The following is a 22,671-nucleotide window of genomic DNA, read 5'->3' as shown; positions in this document are numbered from 1 at the left end:
CTAGTTACATGGTATTTTACATCTTCTAAACATTTACTCAATATTTACCTCTTCCACGAAACTTTCCCTGGTTTCTCCACAATTTTATTTATGCTGTGTAATGAACATTCAGGTAACTCTCAGTGTATTTGTGTGTATAGAGCTGTAGTCATTTTCACTGTTTATTGGTTTTCCTCCTTTAAATCTATTTCATGTGATTTTTATCCAGTCTGACTCATGAGATTGTACATTCCTTTTGAGTAGGGATTATTCACATAAATTGCTTTGCTTCTTTTTTAGAATTTAGCAGAAGGAGCTGCAGACATTGGATTCACACAGTAAGTATTAACATACAAATGTTCATCCAAAAGTACCCAAAAATCATTTAGTCTATCTCATCCTGGTTTCCAGGTTGTGCTCTTAAAAAATCAGATAACCAGGTGGAGAAAAAATGAGAATAAAGGTTCTAGGAGAAAAATAAGATGAGATTTTATCTTTGTTTGCTCAGCTTCTCCCAGTTCTCTCACAATCTATGGAAAGTTCTTTTTTCAACACAGTTATTTTTTCTAATATTATAAAATCTGGAGCATGAAGAGAAGAAAAACCAGATGGGAAATGCGGAAGAAACAAAGGAGACAAAGGATAGATAGACACCCTCATGGGTTGGGGCTTCAGAGAGAATTTGTAGAGGGTTGGCATGTGAGGATCTCTGGGGCAATTATGAAGTGTGAGGGAATTTGGCCAGGCTCAAGTGAAGAAACAGACTTTTGAGAAATGCTGTGCAGGTTATAAACTGAATCACATTTAATGGTTTCTGAGAGACATTAGTAAAGAGTGAAATTCTCTCACAATATTTTTGGTTTTGACATGAGGCTTCTTTGAATGTGGTCTCTGTGGAGATTGGGACACCTAAGACACTGATTTATATCGAGGTTACAATGAAAAGTATAGATCAGACATTGGAAGTTATCAACCCCAAACTCATACCCACCTCAGGAAGTTGATCTACAGCATTTCTAAGAAGACACTGTAAAAGGCTCCCATCTGAGAGGGAAAACGAAGGCTGATACTAAGGAAGGCCATACTCTACCCACCAAGCCACATAGCTGGCATGGGGATACGTCCACACAATTGCGTAATTTGTATCAAGTCTACCAAAGTACTTTTTTTCTTAATTTACCCAAAGTTTCATACAGGCACATCCCTGAATCCAACCTCTGCTTTAATTCTTCCAATTTCTAAAATTAAAAGGCCTAGAAAAATAACCGATTCCAATTTTCTAACATTGTGATTGTTAGAACTTTTTTTCCCCCAATTATTGAGGCAAAATCTGCTACTTAAGAGCCCAATCCCAATGACACATAACACATAATTAGTTCCTCAGCTTCAGGCCTAATTAATTTAGTGTAAACCTCTAAAGAGTTCTGATATTCTATGGTGCTGTTTATTTAAAAAATACTCTTACATTCAAATATGGACGCACATATATAAGTTAATTACAGTCCTGAACAGTGCCGTTAATATTTTTCTCATGATAGGCCAACCAGTACAGTAGAGTGAGCAAAGTTCTATGTTCTCCACAATGATTGCCAACATGTCTTACTTTGCTTTCTTTGGATTAAACTTTCCAATAGTTTCTTTAGTGTGTTTTTTTCTTTCTGCTATTATTTCATATTCTGTGATCTATTTTGATACATAATAGGAGCCAAAAGAATATAAATCAAGTGAAGTCACAAAATGCCTAGGGGCCAGGTGCAGTGGCTCATACCTATAATCCTAGCACTTTGGGAGGCAGGGGTGGGAGGATAACTTGAGCACAGGAGTTTGAGACCAGTCTGGGAAACATAGTGAGACCTCATCTCTACAAAATAATAATAATAATAATAATAATAATAATAATAATAATTGAAAAATTTAGCTGGGCATGGTGGCTCATGCCTGTGGTCCCAGCTACTCAAGAGGCTGAGGCAGGAGGATCACTTGAACTCAGGAGGTCGGGGCTGCAGTGAGCTGTGATCATGCCACTGCATTCCAGCCTGGGCAACAGAGCAAGATCCTCTCTCAAAAACAAACACAAAAAAGCAGCAAGAAAAAAAAATACCTAGGGAAAGAATCACTTATATATTCAAACACATTTTACAATAATATAAGACATTTTCAAAGAAATCATAAAAAAAGAATGAAAAGAAGGAAAGAGGGGAGAAAAAGGAAGAAGAAAACGAGAAAGAAGAAAAAGGAAAAGAAGAAGAAAAGGAAGAGGAGAAAGGAAGAGAAGAAAAGGCAAGGCAAAGGAGAAAGCAGTAAAAAATAATTAATTGAGGATTAATAAAAGCCTTGTCTCATTTCTGACTAACAACTGATAAAAAATAAGTAAAATAAACTATGGCCATATCATGGCTTAAGAAGAATTGAAGATGCTTAAAAAGAGATTTACCCAATACACATGTAGGAAATTCACCTCCCTAAGGACTACTTAATTGTGTGTCTGTAACTTGCTTTAGCAATCCTATTTCTAGAAACATTAACCTCTATGCTAAAGGAAATACGTATATATTGGAAGATTATGATTCTGTCTCTCTTTTGTATCTCATTTTGCAACTACACATACTAAGTTCCTTCAGTTATTCATAATATGATATATTTTCATCTTTTTACTTTTATTTATGTCTTTATATTTAATGCAGGTTTCTTTTAAGTGGTATACAGTTGGCTCTTGCTGTTTTAGTCCAATGTGATGACCTGTGCTTTATTTAGACCATTTACACTTAATGTAATTATTTATGTGGTTGGGTTTAAATCTACCGTCTTGCTACTTCTTTGTTTGTGGATTGTGAGATTTTTTTTTACTCTGGCTAATGAAAACATGAACTGTGATGAAAACATGGAAACTATGTGAGTTCCTAAGATTACTCATTTTAATCATTCCCCAGTGTCGGTAGGTTCCTCCCATTCATGTGCTGATCATTACTTAGTTGAATATTCTGCATGTGCAGATTTCTGAGTCAGTGTGTCTCTCCTCTCTCTGGTACTCTGCCATGTGAAATCTAGCTGCTTTGGAGTCTCCAGACTCAGCTCCTTCTCTTCAACCTATGAAGACTGCCAGCCTCCTCCTGAGTTATCCTCCACCCCTACTCTTTGGCACCATGGTTGCAAACTTTTCTAAAAGAAGATGGGACGGGACAATCTTAATGCTTGTTTTGTTTACTTTCCATCTTTCCAAGATCAGTCCTCTACTGACTGATGTCCAAAATCTTGACACCATCATTTTATATATTGTATCAGGTTATTTTTATTTGTTTCAAGCAGGAGGGTAAATCTAGTCCCAATTACTCAAAACTGGCTAGAGATGGAAGTTATCTATTATGTAATATGGCTTTTAAACTGTCCAACATTATGATCACCCTCCCTATGACCTGCTACAGCTTGCCAATTTTCACTTTAGAATGTGATACAAAAATTTAACACAATTTTTAGCTGTGTTCTGACTTTAAAAGCATAAACATTACCGCACAATTAAATTTTAACTTTTTGCAAATCCACCGCTGTTTAAGTGATATATTCTCTATATTTTTTTATGTAGGAGGTTTTTATAAAAATTTAAGCACACTATTTGGTATTAAACCTTGTTTGATATCTTGAATCTAGTCAATTAGTTCATTGTATCAAAATCTTTTTAATATGATTCTGTTATTATCAATACTGATAGTTATGCTTTTCACTTATAATGTTAGCTATTCCTCCAAACTTTGTTATCTGTACTAATGAGCTGAGGTGGTTATAACAAAACACTATAGACTGGGTGGCTTAAACAAGAATTTATCACTCATAGTTTTGGAGGCTGAGAAGTTCCAGATCAAAGTGTCACCTGATTCAGCTCCCTGGTGAAAGCTCTCTTACTGGCTTGCAGATGGCCACTGTTTCTCTGCATTCTCACATGGCAGAGAGAAACAGGAAGAAAGCTCTCTGGTGCTTCCTTTATAAGGGTATCATTGCCACCATGATGACCCTACTCTCATGACCTTATCCAAACCTAACTGCCTCCCAGAGGCCCTGTCTCTAGATTCCATCACACTGGGGGCTAGGGCTTTAACATATGAATTTTGGAGGAATACAATTTACTCCATGGCATTACTAAAAAATTGATTAAGAATGCTGTATATAGGCCTTTATTAAAATCATTCATGAAAAATAAAAGCCAGACATAGTTACAAGTCCCTGTACTTCATATCAAAATTTATTCCTTAGTAGGCATTATTTGAGAACAATCAAATGGAATTTTTTCATGCTGTCCAAAAAGATATGGAGAGCTCATATCAAAGTAATTACTGAAATCAAATATGTTATGTTTTCAGCAGTCATGTAACTTTTCAATATAGTACTTCTATTAAAAGATATTGAAGTTTGTCTAAAAACTTCATTAGACTCTGTCCCTGGATAGAGAGTTCCCACCTGGAAGGGATAATAATTGCAGAGAAAAAAAATGAAATATTCAAAACTATTGTGTTACTCAGAAGAAAAATGGCTAAAATACTCCATACAGCCTATATTGTTCCAAAGGGATAAGTCTAAAAAATATTTACTGAACACTGCCAAATAGTGTTTGACATGTAGGGGAAAATTTCAAAACTAGGGAAAATTCAGAACTAGCCTCTATCTTGCAATGTTAGCCTCATTAAATCTCTTAAAGTTGAAATAGTACCAAAAGATCATTCCTAATTAAAAGGACACAAGCAATGTGAAAATCATTTTTATAGCATTTCTAAGATACGGTCACGCAGCTTTTTATGTGCGAAGTAGGGGATTATTCTAAGATGGAGGGCTTATAATTATTTTTAGGATTCCCTCTTCCTTGCAACAAAGAATGTTTTTCAAGACAATTATTGTGTCCATAGAAATATGAGTAAGTGTGCAAAGTTCAAAAATAACCAAACAACTCTCATGTATATTATTTATAAATTAAAACTCAACTTTTAAAGTTGACTTTAAAAATTTGCTTTTACTGTCAAGCTTCATGGCTTTGTATTCTTTGTGTTAAGGATCAATAGAGCAAAATGCACAACACACTTTGATAAGAATTCAGAAGCTATTTATATTTCTCAATATTTTTCTTCATTTTTCTGATTATTAAATAATAAAATTACTGTTATAAAGTAGATGATTTCAGAAAGTATAGAAAAGTGTTTTAAAAGATAAAGAAAATATGTTCCATAATCACACTGTTGATTTAAATTTTGGTATAGTTTGTTCTAGCTTTTTAATGTGAAATATCTTTCTTTACGTAGTTGAGGCATTACTATACATGTAATTTTTTATTTCATTGAGATTTATATCATAGGCCTTTGTCATATCATCAAAAACTCTTAGAGAATATCATTTTTAATGACTGTACAATATTTCTTCACAAAAATGTACCATAGTTCACTTACCCAAGAAGTAGAAACTGGTTACTTACAATTTTTATTATTATTACAGATAACACTAGGGTAGACATCTCTGAGAATAAATCTTTATCCAGATTTCTGATTGTTTCCTTAGAAGCAGAATTATTAGGGTCCAAGTGTCAAAGAATCATTGCTAATGATGTCATTTTTATTGGACAGTATTTTTTTCTATGTGCCAGTGAGGCTCTTCTGGGTCACCATTTTACATGGCCCTGGACCTATAATAAACTCATCTTTTGAGGGTCTCACTCAACACTGTTGTGTGTTGACTTCCACAACACTTACTGATGTCTAGTTTTCTGGATCAATTGAATTTCCAGCAAGAATTTAGAGCATTCATGCTTTCCCAGGATCTTAAAGCCAGGGAATATATTTTTCTTTTGTGCTTGTTTTCACTTGCTAGTTTTCATTCCACAACTGAAAACCTAATTTAAATATGGGCTACCACTAATGACTTGTTCACAAACAACACATAATAATATTCAGAAATTTGCTGTGCTCAAGCTTATTTGTCTCAGGAAGTCAAATTGAATGCCCAAGTATAACTCAGACAGTGGAGGTCAAAGTAATAGGAAAAGGGACAGTGAATAGTTATAAGTTTCTCATTTATTGGAAGATGCAGAATAAGTTTATAAGCCATTTTAGTTTGTTGAAAATGCAAAATTTTAAGAAACTTTTTAGACCTTCCACAAAGCATTTCTTTCACTTCAAGAAATAGCACATAGGGAAGAGTTCCAGAGTTCTCATTCTCCCCATTAATTAGTAACACTATTGAAATTTACTCTAGATGTTTCAAAGTTTACATTGCACACAGATTGGGATGATATTGTGTACCACATTCACTATATTACTAGCAGTAAAATACATATACTAGAATAGATAAACCAATCCTTATGGAACTTTACTTTTTATTCATGTCAAAAGGAGCATAACAAAAAATAAATATTTGAAGTGTTGTAATATGGAAGCAGACAACCAACCAGAACATTGGCAAGCAAAGCTGAAATTCAATCCCACCAAAGCCAAAACTCAATGCCAACTTTTCAAGGTCTTTGAGGGAAGAATTTAGATAAGTAGAGTACCAAGGACAATGCTTGGCACACAGGAGAGGTGCTGATAGATGTTAGTTGTTAGCTTCCATAAATTTCATTAGTTGCTAAGATCATTTGGATAATGTTTAAGTCTTTCAGTAGTTTTGAGTTGTTTTTAATATGTCTTAATACATTAAAAACGTAAAGGAATAATTCCATGTATGTCTTACTTCCCACCATTATTCAATTTGAATGAAATGTTTTCCTTTTCTCCTGGGGACAATCTTACCCAGTTTGTAGTCCCTTTCAAACCTGTCTACTTAGCCCCTTGAAAAACAATTCAAATCCATCTATGTCAATCCTATGTCAACAAAGATGAATTAGTTCTTGAATTGAAATACTGAAATGCAGAGTCGAGAGGAATTCTGAAGCATTATGTTCAGTAAGAAAGTTTGCATAGACCCATACCTGCTGCAGGCATTAGGGGATGTAACAACAACATAGTGTGAATCTGTCATTACTGATCTAGGAATTTTTAATCTAAGGCAATTTCTTATGAGAGCTAGCAGAAATATTTTCTCATATATATGTGTATATATATGTACACATATACACATATATACATATGTACATATATACATATATACACATATATACATATATACACATATATATACGTATATACATATATACACATATATATACGTATATACATATATACACATATATACGTATATACATATATACACATATACACATATATACATATATATACATATACATATATATATATTTTTTTTTTTTTTTTTTTTGAGACGGAGTCTCGCTCTGTCACCCAGGCTGGAGTGCAGTGGGGCGAACGCGATCTCGGCTCACTGTGAGCTCCGCCTCCCGGGTTCACGCCATTCTCCTGCCTCAGCCTCAAAAGTAGCTGGGACTACAGGCACCTGCCACCACGCCCGGCTAATTTTTTGTATTTTTAGTAGAGATGGGGTTTCATGGTGTTAGCCAGGATAGTCTCGATCTCCAGACCTCGTGATCCGCCCATTTTGGCCTCCCAAAGTGCTGGGATTACAGGCGTAAGCCACCACACCCGGCCTCATCTATATATCATTTTTAAGAGACTGACTCTGGGTATATATGATCTATAAAAACAAGATTTTATTGCACTTAAAACTAGGGCCAAAATAAAGTAATAAATATGCTTAGTAGCACATAGTACTTACGCCTATCAATCCTTATAGATGTCCATAGAGAAGGAATTGTTTTTATGGTCTCTCTACTAACTGGTATTTAAAATAAAATATCCATCTAATTAAATATATACGTCCAACGTCTTCTACCCTATAAACGTTCTTATTATTTGGAGTCACTGTCTTAATAGGTTGCTTTAAAAATTATGCAGGATGATCAGAATTTTTTGACATAGCTTCCATACCCAAGGAAGACTCAAGAATGAGGGAGAGATATACTTCAAGATACTTAACATAACCGGGATTGTAGGAGTCTTTAAAACCAAGGACCAAAGACTTAAGAGCTCAAGGTCTAAAGTGCCCTTTTTGAATGTATTCTTGATATTAGTAATAAGGCAAATTATATGTATATATATATGTGTGTGTGTATATATATGTATATATAAATATATATATATAAAACCTTTCTCATGTTCTAATCAAGTCTTGTGTAGATAATGCACAAAAAAGTGAATGTAACAGAAGTGGCTATATCATATACATCAATAAAGCAATTTCTGAACCTGATGAGCCACTTTAGCTATAGAATAAAAAGTTATTTTCATATCCCACCTCCATTCTCATGAGCACTGTCAAATGACAACCAGTGGAAGGCAGAGAGCTCATCAACTTATTCATAATGAAGAAAAATAAAGAATAAAGAATCCCACCCAAGAATATGCCTTTTATTCCTGCCAGCCCCAGGATGATCATCAGATGAGGAAAGTGAAATAGAAAATAAAAAAGGAATATAATGTTTCTCCTATGAATTTTTAATTCCTTTACGGGCTCCTTTTACTTTTGTTTATAATGTTATTAGATTGAAAATCAAAAGGAAAGATTCAAGAATACAGCAGTGGTAAAAGCAACATCATATAGCAAAAATCTGGGGGTCCAAAAATGTCAAAGAGAAATGTTTGCATGTGACTACATATATGGTGATACTATGAACACTATTACAGGAGAGATGAGAATGGGAATCTTGGAATCCACCACAATAAGGTGATGATTAAACCCTAGGAAATAATACCAATAGAGTGAAGTATGGGATTAGAGATGGAACAATATCAAATACAGAGAAAACAAAGAAAGATGAGGGCTTAGAAAAGTCTGGAATTTAGCAATTAGAAAGTTGCTGAGTGATCTTTGGAAGAAGAGCTTTATTACAATGTTGGGTGCAGAAACCAGATTGCAGTTGAAGAGTGAATGAGTGATAAGGAAATAGGGGATATGAGTTTAAGAAGTATAATCAAATAGAGTGCAGTTAAAGCTTGAGGTTTTTAAAGGTAGAAATCTCTAATCATGTTTATAGAGGAGGAAAAGACATGGTAGAGAGAAAAAGAGTGAAAATGAGGCAGGCATGCTGATGCCAGATGGAGCAAGTCTGGAAAGAGGTAAGAAGTAAAGGGATAAAGGGCACTGATTACAGGAGCATCCTTTAAAAAGACAAATATATATTTCTCAGGGAGAAGTATCGACAAAGGAGAGAATCTGAAATAGCGAGGAAAGAAATTGAGTTTTTTGTTAAACTGCCCCAACTTAACTGGAGTAATAGCTAAGCATTGCCAGATTTAGCGAATAAAAATATAGGAAATCTAGTTGAATTTGAATTTCAGATACACAAGAAAAAATTATAGCGTAGCTATGTCCCACACGATATTTGGAATATACTTACACAAAAAATAAATGACGTTGTTGTTTATCTGAAATTCACTGTTTTGCATGAGACATACAGTAAAAAAGTCATTTATCAGACACACAAATTTAAATGGGCATCCTGTGGATTTTGGTGTAGTGAATTGGATTGGAAATACTATAACAGAGTTCAGGGTATGTTCTACCCCTGGCCACCAGCTTGCTGTGTTACCAGGGAGCACATCTGTCAATGATAGCGGGTAGTAGTAACAGTCAAATGGGGTTTGAATTCCAGTTCTGTCACTTCTTAGCTTTGTAATCTTCTGCAAGTTCGGTTGACAGAAGGATTAAATGAAATAATTTACCTAAAGTACAAAGCACAAATGTTGTTACAGAGTAAGCAATTGATAAATATTAGACATTAGTGTGGTGAAGAATGGCCCTGGGAGTAGAGGTTGTAGTTGTTTGTTTTATTCTGCACATATATAAATTTTATGTAGTAAATAATAATGTCAGAACTATTTGTAATAATAATGACAATCAGTATTAGTTGAGTTTCAGAACTGGGAAATCAGACACTCACATTTAAACTATAAATGATATGTTTATTACAATAGTGCTTCCTGTATAACTTTAACAATATTAATGGCTCTTCTTGCACTAACTCTTAAAGCAACAGTGTCATCTAGTGGCCATGAAGTCAATAATGAACAATTAAGAACACCTGGATAAAATTTGTGAGTTTTTTTTTATCTGCACAGAAGTTATTGAATTTATATCAGTGATGAATGTTGATGGTAATATTTTCTGTAACCTATTACATCAGCTCATCTCATTTTGTCTCATTAAAATGATGCACACTTGACAACATGAGGGCATTGGGTATCTGCTGTCCTTACCTACTTTTATTAAAGAAACATACCAGAGGGGTTTAATTATGAAATTACTCAGATGGACTTTGGACTTCCCAGACCTTCTCCTAACTCTATTATTCCCTGAAAACTTTGGCAGAAGGGGAGGGATAAGTGAGCAAAGCTGGAAATACGAAGCTTGAGACTTTCTCAATTACCAGCCTCAAATTGCTTTTCATTCTATTTAGGTTAAAGGTTTCTATTTTCTTTTTCATGCAGTTAAGAATATCTATGCTTTTCTTTTGGAAAAGAAATTTTCCCAAAACACAAATTAAGATATAAATATTTGGTTACAAATTTTGTATCTGTATTAATTGGGGACCAGTGTCTGTTCCAGATACATTACTTAGCTTCTGTCTTGAGGGCTTTTCGAAGAGATGAGAGATTTATAGTTCATAAAGTTATGCATGTAAGTAAAATTTTCAGAAAGTAATGAATAGGGCAGCTTTTGTTCACTTCCAGAAATGTCAAGAGAAATTAAGTTAAGAATCCCAAGTAGCTTTTAGGAGAGATTTTACTCTGACCCCATTTAATCTATTTGTTATATGAGTATATTATAGAAGTCACAAACTAGAGTCCCATGGCCTAATGGTCAAAAGATGGTTAAATTAAGTAAACTTGGCATTAAAACTGGTAATATATCAACTCAGATACGGCTCAAGAGTTATTAATCAATGATTGTTGGAAGTATTTCCTGAGTTTGTGAGAAATACATATATTTTAAACATCAGTTTGAAATCAGTCCTTTTAAAGAACTAATCTTTTTTAGGTATACTTTTGAAATCCCCAGACAATAATTTTCAATTACCAAATATTTCTGTGGCTCCCAGACCTTTTGCAGTTTTCTCTTCCCCCAGACTCCCCTTCACCCAAAATCTCTCATAAATATTTCATAGCTTCCACTGTTTCACAGTGTTCCTAGACTGGTGGGAATTCTGATTTTTCTCTTTTCGTCTTGATCTAAATGAGTAAAGATATGAACATGGGTAATTTATTAGAAACTGCATACCAGATTCTTTAAAGTCAGTCCTAAATATGAGTGAGAATGTACCTCCAGTAATATTTCTTTCCATCTCCTCTAGTTCTCCTTTTTCTTTTGCTGTTTATTTTTAGGACTTTAGGGACTAAGCCCTCAGTGACCAGAGTTGAGACATAATTCTACCCTGCAGAAATTCAGGCACTTGGGCTGGGCATGGTGGCTCATGCCAGTAATCCCAGCACTTTGGGAGGCTGAGGTGAAAGGATTGCTTGAGCCCAGGAGTTCAAGGCCAACCTGGGCAACATGTCAAAACCCACTTTCCACAAAAAAATTTTTAAAAAATTAGCCTCGCGTGGTCGCTCATGCCTGTAATCTCAGCTAGTCAGGAGGCTGAGGTGGGAGGATAACTTGAGCCCGGGAGGTAGAGGTTGCAGTGAACCACGATCACACCACTGCACTCCAGCCTAGGTGACAGAGGAAAACCCTGCCTCAAAAAAAGAAAAAGAAAGAAAGAAAGAAACAGAGAGAGAGAGAGAGAGAAAGGAAGGAGGGAAGGAGGGAAGGAAGGAAGGAAGGAAGGAAAGAAGGAAGGAAGGAAGGAGGGAGGGAGGGAAGGAAGGAAGTAAGGAAGGAGAGAGAGAAAGAGAAAGAAACAATGACTGTTTTGCAACAATGACAAGCCTATTCATTGAATGAGAAGATTATTTTCAATTTTCCCATTTGAAAAAAATATAGGGTTTTCATTTGGGCTTGTCCGTTTTATTTAACAGCATCACATACTTCAACATTTAATTTCGGAATTCCCTTTTGGGACTTGAGAATGGAGCAAGTATTTTATGAAGCTGAAAAGAAGGCAAAGACAGGTGTCTTTCACTACCAAGTCTCTGTGCCCCACTTCTATTAAAAAAAAAAACAGAAGGGCCACCCAATTTTAATGAATGCAATAACAATGACTATGTGTCATTGCTTTTGTAATGGCTAACTGGTAGGCAACTACTCTACTTCTTAAGAGACCTAGAAGAGTTTCCTAATGCACACACTAATTAATGAAGGGTTTCGTGGGACACCCTGAAAAATAACAGCTTTAACATTTTGAAAAGAATTAAAAAGAAAAGTTTGTGATATGTCCAATAGACTTGCTTAAAGCCAATTAAGTTATAGAACTCGTGAGCTCCAAAATGTATTCCTAACCAACATTTAACACCCAGAAAGATGGTAGTCATCCATTGAAGGGCATGAAAAAAAACAGATACCAGAACTTTCAGAGAATTGAGGATTATACTAGTGAAAAAGAAATTAAACTAAGTTGATTAGGAAAATTATTTCAAGATTCACATAAACCAGTGTTAAATCTATTCTTGTTTCAGTTTTCTACCTCTGCCCCGATCAATTTGGAATAAGTAGATGTTTCTGGAAACCCAGATTAGAATATCATCCTTAAGATTTTTGGAGAAGAGAGGAGCCCAAGGACAGAGTGAAGGCAGTAAAAGAGAATGGAAGGTTGTTCTGGGGGCTGGAAGACAGTAACTCATTCACATGTCTAAAAATAGCATGTCTGTAGCAACAAGGAAATTCAAAAGATTGTTGTAGCAATTCTGGCTTTCTGGAGGACTCTATGACCAAAGCATAGGTGAACTGAAAATAAAACACATTGAACTAAAACAGAGGTAGCTGAGAGTTTTAGTGTAGTTTGGGACAAGTTGCTTGGGGCCTTTACCTTTTTAGCTTTCAAGAACATGTTTGTCTGAAAGGTGAGATTTCAGGTTCCACGCCCCTCTCCTACATTTTCTTTTTCTTTTTCTTTTTTTTCTTTTTTTCTTTTTTTGAGACAGAATCCCGCTCTGTTGCCCAGGCTGGAGTGCAGTGGCACAATCTCCACTCACTACAACCTCCACCTCCCAGGTTCAAGTGATTCTCCTGTCTCAGCCTCCCGGGTAGCTAGGATTACAGGTGTGTGCCGCCATGCCCAGCTAATTTTTGAATTTTTAGTAGAGACTGCGTTTTGCCATGTTAGTCAAGCTGGTCTCGAACTCCTGACCTCAGGTGATCCACCTGCCTCGGCCTCCCAAAGTGCTGGGATTACAGGCATGAGCCACTGCGCCCTGCCCCTCTCCCACATTTTCTAAGGGAAAAGCTGTCTACTTCTCTCCTTTTTCTCCTGATGTTTCCTCTTCTCCTCTTCTGCACTTATCCTGTTTTGCATTATTGCAAGCCTCAATCCAATGAATCTTAACTAGGCTGAAATAAATTATCCTCTGTTTGATGGTTTCTTTTTCATTAGGGTCTCACCAGGATATCAAAAAGCACAATTTAAATACAATCAAGCAGGACTGTGGCAGCATCTTTAAAACCCAAGGCATTCTCCACCAACTTGGAAGTATTCCCAATATAATTCAATTCTCCTGATGAACATTAAGCACATTCTTAGCTAGAATTGTCAAGTCTTAATTTGTCAGTAATCACCAGCTTTCACAAATGCATAGCCTTTCTTGGAATCACAGGAGCCCCAAGAGATCAACTCATTCAATCATCTGTATTCTCTAAATGCTTTTCCCCCAGTAAAAGCAACATTTTGTTTAGATTGAAGCTTCATAGAGGTGTATTACAAGCCTGTTAGGCATAGGCAGTGCCTGATTCTTTTATACAATGCTTTGAGCCTTGTGGATGTTCTGTCAACAAACACTAACTCCATGACATAGGCTAATTTATGATGTCTGAAAACATCATCACTAGGTCTCCCCACTCCTTGCCACCTATTCAAGCATTCTGGCACTCTGATTTCCCCAAATCAAACCAATGTGATTTTTTTAGATGCCTCTGAAATTAAGCAAGACATGTTTAACCCAAAACACTGGTTATGGGGCACATGCCCTGGAAAATCTACTGGTAAAATATAAAAGGGAATATACTTAATATTGTAAGGAACGTAGTATGTTGCAGTGGAAAAGGACTTTTTTTGTTTTTAACAATAAAGTATCCCTTTCATGGAAAGTGAAGTGTGGAATCAGCAGTAAAATACTTGATATCTTTTCATCACAGATTCTGAGTTTCTCTAAATATTGCTCTAAAAACATAGTGTATTAGAATTCTCATTCATAATACAGACCCTATATTATGGGAAATAAAAATAGCATATTTTGGTTAGAAATAAATGTATTTGATTAGAAATAAATCAGAAAATGCTTACATTGAAAGACTTGAGTTCCATGAAAATTTCTATCAGGAAAGTAGTCCTTTATTTATTGCATATGTACTTTAAAAATACATTCAGGAAAAACTTAATTTCAGATTCATTTTGTTTTTCTTAATTAGTCATTCTGGTCCTAAAAGAACTTGTGAGCTTGAAAATCTTAGGTAGTTTTTGTTATATTACACACTAACAAAATTATACAAAAAAATAGATGAAGATTTCATATACATACTATTCTAAAAAATGACACAAAGACCCATCACTATGACTATGAAGTTGTTATTATATCAAAGGAAAGCCATTGTAGTAATGTCAGATAATTCTCTGACCTCCAGTTCCTGCCTAGCCGTGGTAAAGAAACAAAACAGGGAAAAAAGACAATGCTCACATGTGCACACACACACACACACACACACACGAACATACACACATACATACAGAGTTCCCTATGTCATACAGTATTTGCCTCCTGCCTGGAGATCAGAAACCAAACCTACTGGCTCCATTTTTTTTCTTACAGTTTTAGGATTTAAAATAATCCACCAGAAGCTGCAAGTTGAAACACAGTGATTCAAAGTGTCAGACTCTTAATTCTTCAGAAGAAACAGAAAAAGAAAAGAAAAGAAAAGAAAAAGAAAAAAGAAAAGAAAAGGAAAGAAAGGAAAAGAAAAGTATTTCATCACTGACACAGCCAGACCTTATTAAGTGGTCCCTTTCCAAGAGTGTGCCTTCTGACTTTGCAACAGGCTCCCCGTGTGTGATTTTGGCCTTCTCGCCATTACAAGAGCCCTCTGTACATGTCCCTGTATCTTTGCTATCTGAGACTACAACATCTAAGGAAATAAGTTAATTGTTCACTTGTTAAAACCCCATATAAGACTAGTCTAAAAGAGGACTTAAATTTGTAGAACAGCAATGAAATCATAGTCATCTGATGACATAAGGATATAATTCATTCCTCATCAGAATCCATGCCTTTGCTTATATTTTTCTTTCCAATAGCCTGCTGAGCATTTCCACTAATGTCCAGTTAGCATCCCTAATTTCCCACGTCTATCATAAAATCAAACTCATCCTTTTCTACCATATCCAGGCCCCCTTTCCAAATCTCTTACCTTGCTACTTGGCACCCACATTCTTATAAATACCCAGATAAAACCCAGATGAGATGGAAAGTTTCCAGCTATTCATGTCTCCACCCACTTTGCTCTTTGATGCATAGTAAGTTGATTCTATCTCTAAAATAAAGGTCTTCTAAATCTATCTCATGGTCAGTTCCCCCTGCCATAAACTCAACTGTCATTTAGTGTACTCATGCAGACTAGTCTTATAAATTCAATTTGGTCTTTTTCCTCCTTGCTTGATTATACCCTCTTAATTCATATTCCGTGCTGTTGCCATCACTTTTAGCCATTCCCTGTTCTGTAGTATTCAGTATACATAAAGCATAAGCTTCTAGAAATTCAAGGTACTCCATGACATCTATTACAAACATTGACTGAACACATACTGTGATGCTAGGCTATGTGCTTTTCATAAATTGATTCATTTAATCTTTATAGTAACCCCCTGAAAAGGGACCATTTTTTATGTTACAGATAGAGAGGTCACTGATAGAGGTCCTGAGAAGTGAGAAAACTTGCTTCTTGTCTCACTGTGGTAAATACAGGAATAGGAGCAAAACGTGCCAGGAACCATCTGGGAGAAACTGTTTTCCGATTAGAGGGAATTGCATAGAGAAAGTCCCCAGGTGGGAATAGCATGGGAGCTTCAGAGCACTGAAAGGAAGACAGTTGGGAGGAAAGTGAGCCTAAGGAAAGAGTGGCAAGAGGTGAGACCAGAGAAGAGGTAAGAAAAGCTAAACCACAAAGTGCCTGTGAGAGATGTCAAGGAGTTTGGACTTTGTCTAGAACATAACTGGCAGCTAACCAATGTTTCTATGTATGCTTTGGTTCATAGCAGCTTACTCATATTAAACAAAAATTGGACAAGCCCAAATTGGAGAATGGATGAGCAAAGTGTATTACAGTTACGTTATGGAATACTATTCAGTAACAAAAAGGAACACACTCGTGATATATGCAACAATATGGATGAATCTTGAAACCGTTATACTAAGTGAAAAAAAAGCCTTGCAGAAAAGAATACATATTGTATGATTCCTTTTATAGGAAGTTCTACAACAGGCAAAATCTATGGTGGAAAAAAATATCAGAAAAATGGTTGTTTGCTGGGGGTGAAGGGGCAGCATGGAATTTACCAGAAAGCAGCGTTGCCAGATTAATTTTGAATTTCAGATAAACGAATTTTTTAGTACAAATGTGCCCTGTGCAATGTTTATGACATTACTATATAAAAGGGTATCCATTGTTTGCTAACATTCATATTTACCAGGGCATTCTATATTTTTATTTGTAAAATCCAGCAACCTTACAGGGAAGGGACATGAGAACATTTTTTGGGGTGGTGGCAATGCTCCATATCTTCATAAAGGTTTGGGAATGTACTTGCCAAAGTCTTGTAAATTTGTGCATAAGAATGTTCATGTAAAAAAGATAAAAAGATAAGTATTTAACTCTAGTTAGTGATATGCACACTGAAATGCTAGAAGGGAAATATACTGATGTTTACAACTTACGTCAAAATGCATAAAAAATAAGATAGACTGATGACTGAATAGAGGAATAAATAGATATTTAATAAGGCAAATATAGTAAATGTTAATTTTAGAATCTAGGTGATGAGTATGTGGGTGTTCATTGCAAAGTTCTTCCAACTTTTCTTTATGTTTGAGAATTTTCATAATAAAATGTTAGAGGGAAAAATTCATGCCCTGCCCTCATGGAATTTACACTATAGTGGAGCAAGACAGACAATAAATAAATGAGTAAGTAAATAGTAGAGTGAAATAGAAGGTGATGAGGGAGAAAGATAAGGGAAAGGCCTTTGTGCATGTTGGGGTTGGCATCATAATTTTAAATAGGGTGGCCAGGGAGGGACTTCCTAAAGGTTGTGGGGAAATGAGCCAGAACATCTGAGGGAACAGTGATCCAGACAGAGGAAATAGCATATGGAGAGAGAGACTGGCAGGATTCGAGCAGGGAAGAGCTTGGTCTGACATTTTAAAGGAATCCCTTTCTGGTCATTGTGCTAAGGACAGAAAAAAGCTCTCTGAGGCTTTGTCCGTCCACTCCTAAGTTTGGATAATGTCTTCCTTATGAGAAGTAGCAATAAATATTTGTTGGATGAGCACTTAGAAACATAAAATGAAAATCTTTTGGTGAGATATGGATATTTTATTCTTTGAAGTAGTACTTTCTTTTTCAAACCAATGTTACTTACTTGAATGAGGCATTTTAATTGGTCAGTTTTAAAACATTTTAAACACACTTTTTTGTCCTCTATTTGGGAAGATAAAATAATAAACCACAAGAAACCCCTGGTTTCTTCAGTCACACCAGAAAGAAATCACAGGCTTTAGTTATAATTAAAGTGACTGGAGGCTTTTTCTAATTTTACTAGGGGGGTGATGGCCATGATCCAGCTTCCCTACTTTCCAATACACTCACTTTCTTCCTCTCTCTCCAAATATGTATCAAATTACTTACAAGAATAAAAGCCAGTAACTTCCCATAAAGTGGCCGTTGTGAAGCTCCTGGCCCATGCAGCCCCTGCCCCAGGCTGTCTGCCTGAAACTCATAATCCAGGCTTAATGCTGACCAGCTTGCTCACCTTTAGTCTGCAGTGATATTAATAAGCCCCATCTCACTTCTTAAGGCCCAAACACTTACCTTTGAATGTGTCAGAACTCTCGGCAGCCCGTGGATGGCCTGAATATATGATTATAGATCCTTTGCCTTCCGCATCCCACCTTCTAAAGCAGCCTTGCTCTTTTAGTTTTCATAGCTCATTTCCTCACTCGCCAACACCTATGTTTACTACTGTGCTGTCCTATTAACCATCTTCACTCACTCCAACCATGCATCTAGAAACAAGGCACATGTCTCCCATCACCTCAGGTGATTTCTCTGGCCCCTCAGGGCACTGACTCTAATGAGACAAGGACCTTTTAAAAGTCCCTTCTTTAATTCTGGTGTGCCATGGCTGCTCTATGAGTCTCCAGATCCCTTTTGGACTTCAGATCAGGAGGTTTCATGCAATTTGGAGCCTTGTGGCCTACAGAAGGCTCCCAAAGTACCAGCAGTAAATTTGCATCTTAAGCTGCCTAGGGACATTCTCAAGGCCACGAGGGAAAACAGTTCTTTAGCAAGAGCAAGTGACTTCCAGCCACTTATTTTCTAATAGCTGCAGTCTAGAAAATAACTTAGACAACAAGGAACATGCAGAGATATTTTATGAAGAAATACCAACGAGAGTTTCAAATGTTATTCTGGAGATGTGAGAAGCTTCAAAATAAAAAAATTAAGTCCAGCTTCATTAAAAACTTTCTTGGTAATCTCCATTAATAAATATGTTAAGAAAGAAAACAATGCTTTTTAACATAAAAGTCCTAAAACAGCTAATATACATAATGGTTTATTGCTTTGATTATAGAAAAATAATATCAATACTTTAGCTAGATGTAGCAACTCTTTATCCACTGAATTCAACTAATACCATTGTGAAAAGTTGTTAGTAATATTGAGTAATTAAATGGAGAAAATCAATTTGGATTGCATTTACAAATAAGATACACAAATATAAAGAATCAGAGACCACATTTGAATTACTCTTAATAACTGAGGACATAAATAGAATTCATTAATAATCCTAAAATAATATATATTCTTCTGTTTGAAACTACTCCCCCACAACATAGATGTTAAGAGTTTATAACAAACAGTGAAAGAAACTTGAGTTTCTCTTTTTTATTCTCTGAGGCAAATGTGAGTGAAAAACAAAAATTCCAAAGGCCAGCCACAGAAGAGACAAAACAGGAGAAAAATTGAAGCTAGATAATTCACAAGAAGTTATTTCTCCAGTTGCTTTAACTTCATCAGAATAAAAGAAAGTTGGTTGTAATTGTTAGAAAATATTTTGCAGTTCCAGATCCCAAAAAGAGAGTTTCAGATGGATTACAGATTGACAAGATAACCACACTCTCATACACATACACATACATGTATATGTGGAGTGAGATTGATTAAGTTTCTAATTTAATTAATCAGTGATTCAGAACATTAGTTGACCCCACAGGGCAGAAGCAGATGCATTCTTCCAGAGTCTGGTTGCTATGGTAACACTTGATATATGACCATGCAACCAGTAACAGTAAATTTCCTGACATCAGAGTCATGAATTTTTTTAGCACACATTTAGCCTGAGCTTTCAGCTTTTCAAATATTCAACTGGTTCCTATCCATTATATCCATAGGACTCACTCATTCACTTGCTTCAGATCTCTGATCAAATACTACCTTGTCTGATTCAGGCCCTCCATAAAAAGTATTCCCATAATTCTCTATCTTCTGGATCCCCTTTTACTTCACCAAAGTACTTATCATTATATTGTTAGCCCATTGTTTATTGTTTGTCTCCCTACATTAGAAAGTAAGTTTCATGAAAGCAAGGGCCCTGCCAGTTTTGTTCATGCCATATCATTAGAACAGTGCCTGGTAGATAGTAGCTCCTCATTAATATTTATCTAATAAGTGAATAAATGGGAAAAGAACAATTTGTGAAGAAGAGGTAATCATAAGAAACCATTATTATATATTAGCTTTTTTAAGACTTTCATGTTAAAAAGCATTGTTTTCATCCTTAACGTATTTATTAGTGGAGTTTACTGAGAAAATTTTAAATGAAGCTGGACTCCATTTTTTCATTTGATAAAGCTTCTAAAATCTCCAAAATAACATTAGAAACTCTCATTAGTTTTTCTTCAGAAAATATCTCTTTGCATGTTCCTTGTTGTCTAGGTTATTTTCAGGACTACCACTGTTAGAAAATAAATGTCTGGAAGTCATTTGAGGTTCTATTTTAGATGTCTTGAAATTGAGAAGCTTGGAAACATAGGTTAAAATGGAGAAACAGATTTAGATACTACCCACCGAGGTGTGGTAAATGAAGCTAAATGAAACTGGTGAGAGTAGAGATTCATTTGATAAAGAAAAAGCACTCAAAGAGAAGAAAACGAGACTGAGTAGAGAATCCTCTGCAACACATGGTTTTGAGAGAAATACAGAAGAGGATTCTGTTAAAGGGATGGGGGAAAGGAATGGACCTCAGGGATGTAGTTCCAAGAGGCAGGAGACAGCCAATTAAGCCCAACCTTCCATGGAGTACCAGCCAGAGGAGGAGCAGCTGGACTGGGAGTAAGTCACTGATGACCTCTGAAACGCCAGTTGCCATGACATGGAGGAACAGAAACCAGGTTGCAGTACCTTGGAATATGACAAGGACAGGAGTAGAAAGGAGAAGTTAGGGAGCCAACATTTTCTTTTGTGTCACCTGAGATAGATGGATGGATAAAATTTTCTCCCCACAACCAAGACAGCAAATACACTGTAGCTGAGATCATGGGGTTAAAATGGTAAAAAAAAAAAAAAAACACTTTTCTAGAGGGCAGGGCCAAGATGGCTTACTAGAAGCAGCATTGTTCAGAAGCTCCCATCAAAAAAAAAAAAAAAAATCATAATAAGCATGTGAATCCTTCACCGGCAACCAAGGTATCCAAGTTCCCTCATCAAAATTGACTAGAAGGCTGGCATGACCCACGAGAGAAGGAAGAGCAGTGTGCTGCAGCAGCCCACCTGATAGCCACACAGGGAAGGGCAATCCCCTCCCACCAGAGAAGGGAGGCCGTGAGTCAGCATGCTACTCAGCTGGGGAAACTGTGCTTTTTCCACGGAACTGTGCAACCCACAGAACAGAAGATCCCACTTGCAAACCCATGCCACTGGGACCTAGCATCCCAACCCCGGAACTCGCAGATTCTTATAGCCTCTCAGCTGGAATCTGTTCAAGCCTAACGAACTCCCAGGAGGAGGAGCAACCAGCACCTGCTGCCACTGCCTGCTGTCTAAGCCATTTGAGCTCCTTGGGGAAGAGGCAGCAGCCAGCACTGGGACTCACAACTGCCTAACACGCAAAGCTCCCTAGGCAAGGGAAAGGCGGCACCCATTTCTATAGCTCCAGGCTGCGCTTTTTCCCCTGCTGGGGCCAGGGAGGCTGGATGGCTTGGTCCCAAGTCTTGTCCCCACAGCCCAACGCATTGGCTGTGTCAGTCTGTGTCCAGAGTGCCTCTTCAGGTCTAACCCTGACCCATCCTTCAGTGGGTAGGGCTTCCCTGCAGGATCTCCAATAACTCCAGCCAGAGGCTCAGGGACAGAATTCAGATCTCCCTGGGCCTGAGCTCCTCGGGAGGGGTGGCTGCAGTCTCTAAGGACCAGCAGACTTAGCCTCTCCTCCTGGTCGTTCTGAGGAATCCAGGCAACCTAGAGAAGTGGGTTTCCCCCCAGCAAAACACACCCTCTCCACCAAGGGACAAAGTGCTTTGTTAAATTAGTCCTGCTCCCTGTGCCACTCAACTGGGTGAGACCCTCCAACAGGGTTTGTCAGACACCCTATACAGGAGCAATCCTACTGGCATCAGGGGTTGGGGCCTCTCAAGGTCAGAGGTCCCAGAAGAAGTAGGAGACACCCATCTTTGCTGCTGTCCAGGCTCCTTGAGTGACATCTCCAGGCGCGGGAGCAAATCAGATGAATAAGGCCTGAAGTGAACCCCCAGCCAGCTGCAGCAGCCCTACAGAAGAGGGTCCTGACTATTGAAAGAAAACAAACATGCAGAAAGTGACCATAACAGCATCAACAACAACAGTAAGTCCCCACAAAAAAACCCCATCCAAGGATCAGCAGCCGCAAAGACTGAAACTAGACAAACTCATGAAGATGAGAATTGATGAAAAAATGCTGAAAACCCAAAAGGCCAGAGTGTGCCTTCTCCTTTAAATGATTGCAACGTCTCTCCATCAAGGGCACAGAACTAGACGGCATACTGCCATCTAGTTTTGGCCATACTGCCCAAAGTAATTTATAGATTTGATGCTATTCCCATCAAACTACCATTGACATTCTTCACAGAAATAAAAAAAAAAACTATTTTAAATTTCATATGGAATCACAGAAGACCCTGTACAGCCAAGACAATCCTAAGCAAAAAGAACAAAGCTACAGGCATCATGCTACCTGACTTCAAACTATACTACAATGCCACAGTAATCAAAACAGCATTGTACTGGTACCAAAACAGACAGATAGACCAATGGAGCAGA

This window comes from Pan paniscus, chromosome 7, assembly GCF_029289425.2.
Source record: "Pan paniscus chromosome 7, NHGRI_mPanPan1-v2.0_pri, whole genome shotgun sequence".
Lineage (NCBI taxonomy): Eukaryota > Metazoa > Chordata > Mammalia > Primates > Hominidae > Pan > Pan paniscus.
This window is presented reverse-complemented; position numbering follows the sequence as displayed.